The sequence below is a fragment of the Quercus lobata genome, chromosome 5, assembly GCF_001633185.2.
Source record: "Quercus lobata isolate SW786 chromosome 5, ValleyOak3.0 Primary Assembly, whole genome shotgun sequence".
Taxonomy (NCBI): domain Eukaryota; kingdom Viridiplantae; phylum Streptophyta; class Magnoliopsida; order Fagales; family Fagaceae; genus Quercus; species Quercus lobata.
In genome coordinates this window covers 87,661,666-87,668,983 of record NC_044908.1, presented here as the reverse complement: position 1 = coordinate 87,668,983, position 7,318 = coordinate 87,661,666, and the positions used below count along the sequence as shown (strand labels likewise).

At 35.9% G+C, this 7,318-nt stretch overlaps 1 pseudogene; it reads left to right on the top strand.

The window, feature by feature from the left end:
• Positions 1–242: 242 nt before the first annotated feature.
• Positions 243–842, top strand: LOC115988608 (annotated as a pseudogene).
• Positions 843–7,318: the final 6,476 nt, after the last annotated feature.

Here is a 7,318-nt window from a genome sequence, read left to right as displayed (position 1 = left end):
ACTTGAATTGCATGTAAGTTTTATAGACTTAAATTGCATGTAGGTTGGCCAGTCAGTGTAGTCTATGATCTTTTATATTGTGTTGAATTAGTCTCTACCGTTCAATGGTAAATTGAAAAAAAAAAATGATATTAAAATAATAATTTTGATATAAACTGGAATGATTTGGCCTTAATTTTTTTATTTTTAAAAAAAACTTAGCAGTTTAACCTTTTGCTTGGGCTGAATGGGTTCTTTCAGTGACTTCAGCATCCAGAATAGGTGAAAATAGCACTCACTCTCCTTGTCCTCTGCTAAGAGAAAGAGAAACCGTGAGAGAGAGATGAGGCTTTTAACCCACAACATGTTGTCATCGAACATAAAGGGCGTTAGCAACGGGTTTCCTCTTCGAATTGAGGTAGAAAAAGTGTTGGAGAAGCATGTGGACTTCAACGCTGACTTCCTCCGCAACATGTTTCCCAAGATCCAAGTGGAAGACCTTTGCTGATGCTGCTAGAACTATAGGCTATGCCGATCTCCCCGAGGAGGTTGATGATTCGTCTATGCTCACATCAGAAGAGTTCTTAAACAAGTTCCACCATGCCCTCCTTGAGCTCCACCTTGAGGAGGGCGCGCTTGTTTGTCCTGAGACCGGTCGTCGATTCCCTGTCAATAAGGGTATTCCCAACATGCTCCTTCATGAGGATGAAGTCTGAATCTTATTTAAGTTAATGCCCTTTTGAGGGTGTTTTATTTTTTTTGGTGGTATTTGGTCTTTGTATTTAGGGGCAGTGAAAATTAGGATTCTATTCTTTTGCAATATGTGATGCGTTTGGATAAGAGAAATTTTGTTTTGATTGTAGTCTGTAGATGAATGAGAAAACAGGGTTCTGTTTCTTAAGCGTTTGTTAATTATAAATTGGAGTATTTAGTTTTCTCTCTATTTTTTATTGAGTTTACTGGTTGCTTTGCCAACCAAAATAAAATGGCTAAAACTAAACCAATTGTCCTTCTCAACTTCTGGTAAATTCCAGCCTATATTCAGGTTTTGTCAATGTCAAAAGGTTTTTGAGAAATCTTGAATTTTTGACATATCTTAAAGCTTTGATACGCCTGCCATTGAATCCTTCCTGGCTATTCAATATATTCAGGTGGTCTAATGTCAAACAGCTGCTGCATGTGCGAGTATGTGAACACCCAATTTTATCACTTTATTTGACAGATTAATGAATTGTATATCTATATACAAAATGTATGATATAATCACTTTTTTTTTTTTTTTTTGACACTGTATGGTATAATCACTTGGTAGAACAATAGTACAATAAACACAGGAATGCATACGGAACAATGAACCTCCATTTCTGGATCTAAATTAATTTTCACACTCATGACCTCGTAAATATTTCTCAATTTCTTCCAAATTAGTAAAAGGCATGCCAGTTGCAATCCGTTTCAGACCTTGCAGAATAACAGAATCCTTTCCACCATGTTAATTGAGAAAGGGCTTGAATGATGGAGGCAAACTCCGTTGGTTCAATATGTAAGCAGGCCTGAAAATATTAGAATATCTTATAAGAAAAGGGGATGACTTCAGGTAAAATAGAATGGAGGAAAATAAAACATGTGGTTGATCTTAACTAAACTGTCAAGGAACCATAAACGACCCCAAAAATATGGAACTAAGATTTTGTTGTTGTTGTTTATAAGAAAAGGGGATCAACTGTTTCTTTATTAATAGTTATCATAACAGATTTTAAAGTCGATTTATGTAACTAGTGACTACTATAAGTCTATAACAGTATATAACATATAGTTCATTAAAAAAAAAAGTACCATAACATATAAAAACATAAGAGAGCCAAATTTGTTAATTTGGATGATTTAAAGTTGGCGGCCAAAGCATTCCACCATAAGACAAAGTTTACCTCCAAACTAATTTGGGGGAAAATTCCTCTAATCATTGTGGCAATTCAAATGGCCATCCACATATGCTTTTAATCACATGATCTATTTAATAAGTCATGTAACTTGTTTAAATACTTTAAAGAGTTATGTGATTTAATGCACATAAATGATTTTTGAATCAACACATAATAGGTTAGAACGGATTCCTTCAAAATGCTTTTTGTCAATAAAATAACTGAATTATCAACCAAAAAAAAAAAAAAAAACGAGCATGTTTATCTTATGATTTTCTCTAGTATGAAACACCAGTGCTACGTGAACATGCATGCCCAGAAAACTGAAAATAGGGACTAAACAATACCTCAGAGCCTTCTTTTGGTTTCCTTTTTTTCTCAGTCAGGAAATTTTTTTTTAAACCAGCACATAAGAGGCTAATTAGCAAAACTAAGATCAAATGAAACTAAAATGGGACTATGGTAACTGTACTGTACATGATCATAACTTACCGGTTAATTCAGATCACCATAGACCCAAATTTTGGTTGTCTTTTCTTTTCTTTTTTCTTTTTTTGAATCAAGTCTTGGTTGCACTGGCGGCGCCATGTATAATTGAGGGTGGCTGTCACAGGACCACCATCAACTTGGAAAAAAAAAAAAAAATGAAATTCCAAATTAATATGGGTTGTTGACCACTTAGAAAAAAAAAACTTGACCACCCTAAAAAAATCCTAAACATCCTAAATAAAATTTGTCCATTAAAAATGAAATTTGACTTCTCCAAAATTTTGGTTCATTGAAGATTAACCAAAAAATTGTGAAAAATGTTATATTCACAACAAGTCCTCAATACTTTCATAACAAATCCTAAGTGTTAATGATATGTAAATTAGAACTAATAACAATTGCCAACTAGAATTTGTTGTGAAAATATTATGGACGTAACATTTCTCAAAAAATGTCCAAATAAACAAATTTGCCTAAAAGACCAAAACAAATGTTTAATTATGATATTTTAAATTGTATTTTCAAAGGACATATTTTTAAATTGTTATTTTTTAATAAAAAAATGCATATTTTCCAATAGCTAGTCAGCTAGTGCTTACTTTAGTCTTTAGGCTAAGTTTATTAGATTTATATGATACATCTTGTATATACATATATGCACTAAAATAATACCTCAATATTTTATTGAACATGATTAATGTAACGGTTTAATGCCTACGTCGAATATGTTGAATGAATTTGTAGCTTACCCTTTATTTTTCTGTTAGCACTATGGACAAAATTCTTATAAGATATCACTTTTATTGCAAAATTTATCTTCTAAGCAAATTCATATTCACTTGAATAACCTTCTTTTAGATCCTCGGTTTTGAGAAAATGTCTCATCTTTTCATCCTAATGATTGAGAGAAAATAAAAAGAGCATATTTACAAATATGTTCTTCTCAACCTCTTAGCCATGATTTCCCTAAAAAAGAAATTAGTGGTATATTGCATTGATTTAAATCTGATTAGTTTAAAGAATACAAAATATTGGTTGGATCATATCATAAACAAAGATGATGCATTTTGTTTATATGGTTACTTATTTAGGCAAGATGTTGGTAATTGAAAGGGAGATTAGTAGTTTAATGATTACATTATTGTGTATATTGAAAAAGATGTAGCTAATAGTATTAATAATAAACCTATCATACAACAATTTCAAAATATGAAAAACTTGCAAAAGAAAATTTTAAAACTTCATATATTTGGGACTGGTTTTTTATGTCAGTGTATTCAAGTTTTATTTATATTAAATTTTGTTTAATTTAAATTTCTTAATGAACACCCTGAACAAAATTTATGAAGCCACCACTGCTTGGTGGCCTTGTTTAACAAAACCAGACCAAATGAAACTAAAATGGGACTCTAGTAACTGTACTGTGATCAAAGCTAAACGGTTAATTTGGTCCAAGTTAGACCCAAATCTTTTTTGTTCTTCACCAAACTTCCACGTTGTAAAATGTAGAATATCTGGTCAAAGCTCAATTCTAAAAACAAATGCTTTCTTTGATTGACAGGATCATCATGGTTAAATCCAATACATTTGTTAAATTAAAAGAATGGGCATTCATGCTTGTCCTTTAAGCAATGAGGCTGATGTTCTAAAAGAAAATTTAGTTGAATCATTTCAAGTCTATGTGGATATTGATGGCTGTTGTTTTGCCTTTTTTCACCAAAGTATGGTTCTTTTGTAATGAGAGTAGTAAAATCACTCCAACATTGTCCATGTTTTATTGTTTTAAATTTTTAATTCCTTTTCTTAGATGGGTTTAGACAATGTTGTTAATTTAAGATGATCTAAGAAGATTAATACGAGCATTTTCTAGAGAGAAAGATTTTAGAAAAAGAGAGTGAAGTAGAGAGAGAGAATTCACACTTCACCCAAAACTTAAATCTGGAATTCTTACATCACTATCAATCTAACCATCTATTACAATATTTGTAAATTTGTAGTATCACTTACATATGGTAAAAACATTTTCTATTTCTAAAACATTATATTACTTTATCTTCAATGGTTAAAGCATTTGCAGGCAGCATTTTTTTTTTCTTCGCTCCCTATTAGGAGCTTTTCTCTCTTGGCCTGAACGAGACTTCCCTCCCCTCACTCCTTTAGGGTTTTCCTTGGCCAGCCATAGATCCTCTCTATGTGCAGTAGCCAACACCCCTTCTGCCATGGAAGAAACAATCTTAAATGAACTCCAAAACCTCAAGTTAACCAAAGAAGAAGGAGAAGAGATACACATCACAAACACCAATCAAGACACCCTCCTTGAAGAATGCTCACTAAGCCTATTCGAAAAACTGCTCTCAAACCGTCAGCAGAATGCCCATGCCCTTAAGAACACTCTCAGAACAGCCTGGAAGCTAGGATCTGACCTAAGAATAGTCGATGTTGGCAATGATATTTTGTAGTTCAAGTTTAGTTCCAAATATCAAATGGAATGGGTTGAAAAGAGTGGTCCGTGGAACTTTGAAAACAACCTCCTCCTCTTGTGTCGCTAGAAAAAAGGTCTATCTTCTACAAATATTGTGTTCACGCACACTCCTTTCTGGGTCCAAGTTTAGGGCCTTCCCTTTGAGTTCATGACTAAAGAGGTAGGCAAAGACATTGGAGGCACAATAGGTAATTTCTTAGAAGTTGACAAACGCTTTTGGCAATCTGACCAAGCCAAATTTATGCGTACTAGAGTTGATATCCAAATAAATAGACCTTTACGAAGAGGAGGCTATGTATCCAGTCCAGAGGGTGGAAAACACTAGGTTACCTTCAAGTACGAGAGGCTTCCAATAATCTGCTTTATATACGGAAGAATTGGTCACGATGTCAAACACTGCTTGGAAACCACCAACTGGCAAGAGGTCGAAAAATAGTTTGGGGAATGGATGAGGGTTGGTTGGAACTCAAAAGGTGGACCAAGCAGAACCTAGACTACCAATAGTGAGGACCGGGCCGTAGCAAATATGGGGACCGGTGACGTTGGATATCGTGCACCAACTAACAACTTGAGCATACCTGAGTCAACTGGTCTTGGAGGAAACAATATCTCTTATGAAAATCCAACGCTGGGGAATGTCCTAATGGTAAATGTAGCAACAAATCAAACTACTTTGCTTTTGCATGTAGCGAAAAATCAGGACGGATGGGACAGAGCAGGAAATTTGAAACATAATCAGAAAGCTAAGGAAAATCCTCGTGATCAACAAGAAAAGATGATCTTTAGCAGTACCCAGGACCCCAAAAAAGACAAAAGGGATGTGTGCTCTAAAGTGGGCCAACCACAGTCGTCTAACTATGAAGCCTAAGAAGTAACAAGCCCATTAAGACCAAAGTTAGAGTGCAAGTGCAAATCTAATGCTATCTCCTTAGTGCACGGCCCATCCAACAGCACCCAACCAAAAAAAAAAAGCTAAATGGTTGCCCTTGGATGGAACTGCCCAGGGCTTGGGAACCCCCAGACAGTTAGAGTTTTATGTGAATTTATGCAGTGTTGGAATCCCACAACTGTCTTCCTTGCGAAGACAAAGCTCAATAAAAAAGAAGTGGAAAAGAGAAGAAGATCAATGTCTTACCTAAATTGTCTGTTTGTCCCTAGCAAAGGCCAGAGTGGTGGCCTAGCAATGATTTGGACAATGGATACTGATCTTGACATCATGACTTACAAACCACATCACATTAACGCCATTGTCACTGAACCAGACTCTTGCAGATGGAGAGTCACAGGTTTTAATGGGCACTTGGATACTCATCAAAGAAATGGCTCATGGAAGCTCCTAACTCCATAAGCCACCGGTATCAGCTCCCTTGGCTCTGCCTAGGGGATTTTAATGAGATCATCTCAATTAGGGAGAAGCAAGGAGGGGTTCAAAGGTCCCAACATCAAATGGACGGCTTCTGGAATGCAATCAACTCCTGCAACTTCAGAGACCTAGGCTATAATGGTTCTGATTTCACATGTTGTAACATGAGAGAGGGGTCTGACACGATCTATATGCGCTTAGATTGTGCTCTGGCCACAAATGATTGGAGGTACCATTTCCAAAATATAAGGGTCCACCACTTTATTGACACCACCTCTGATCACTGCGCCCTTCTTATCTCAGATAAGGTGACTGCTCAGCCCTCCTAAAAGCACCGCTTTCACTTTGAGGCAATGTGGACACATAAGGAGGAGTGCAAAGACATTATTCAAAATGCTTGGAATGCCTACCTTGACACAAACACTCCTGGGGGTCTTGCTCTTAGTCTCAGGCATTGTGCAGTGGATCTCTCAAGTTAAAGCCATTCAGTCTTTGGTCATATCCCAAAACAGATACAAACTAAAAGGAAAGCCCTCCATTCCTTTTCTTCAAGATACTAATGGTAGTCATGGAGCTGAAATAAATAGCCTAAGCAAGGACCTCAATGATCTACCAGACAGTGAAGAGATTTTTTGAAACCAAAGATCAAGAGTCCAATGGCTTAAGGAGGGGGATCGCAATACAAAATTTTTCCACTTTCGGGCATCTGAAAGAAAGAAAAAGAACACTATCTTGGGAATCTGGGATGAAAATGGGAACTGGTGCGATACAAATGACACCATTGTAGGAGTTGTTGTCCAATACTTCAAGAAAATCTATACCTCTTCCTAACTTGCCAGCTTTGATAATGTAACAGGAGCAATCCCATCTCGAGTAACCAATGAGATGAACATGGAGCTGATCAAGGAGTTCTCTAAGGATGAAATCCTTACTGCCCTCAAGCAATGCACCCAACCAAGGCCCTTGGGCCCAATGGTATGTCAGCAATTTTCTTTCATAAATACTGAGATATTGTTGGCAATAGTGTTACTAATATGGCTCTCAATGTTCTTAACTCTAATATGCCTATTGCTAAGATCAATA